This window comes from Pseudorca crassidens, chromosome 18 (assembly GCF_039906515.1).
Source record: "Pseudorca crassidens isolate mPseCra1 chromosome 18, mPseCra1.hap1, whole genome shotgun sequence".
Classification (NCBI taxonomy): Eukaryota; Metazoa; Chordata; class Mammalia; order Artiodactyla; family Delphinidae; genus Pseudorca; species Pseudorca crassidens.
The window spans coordinates 28,308,638-28,308,915 of NC_090313.1; positions in this window are offsets into that span (position 1 = coordinate 28,308,638).

Below are 278 nucleotides of genomic sequence, written 5' to 3' on the forward strand. Positions count from 1 at the left end.
TTTTTACCCAAAAAGTGGTGGGGGACTTAGATTTTTTAATACAATATCTTCTCTCCCATTTCTCCCTGCCTGCATTACACAACTCTTGGTTTTTATCTTTATTTTAATGGGCTGACTCTGTGTGCACTCTTCATAGAGTGACTCAAACTATTTCAAGAAGGAAGCTCGTTAAGACAGTAGGGAGTGGATAACCGAGAATTGGGATTTGAAGGTACTTAAGTTTGGCCTAATGACAACCAAGGAATCTTTAAGGAAGTTTAAGGAGAGATCTTGGCAAC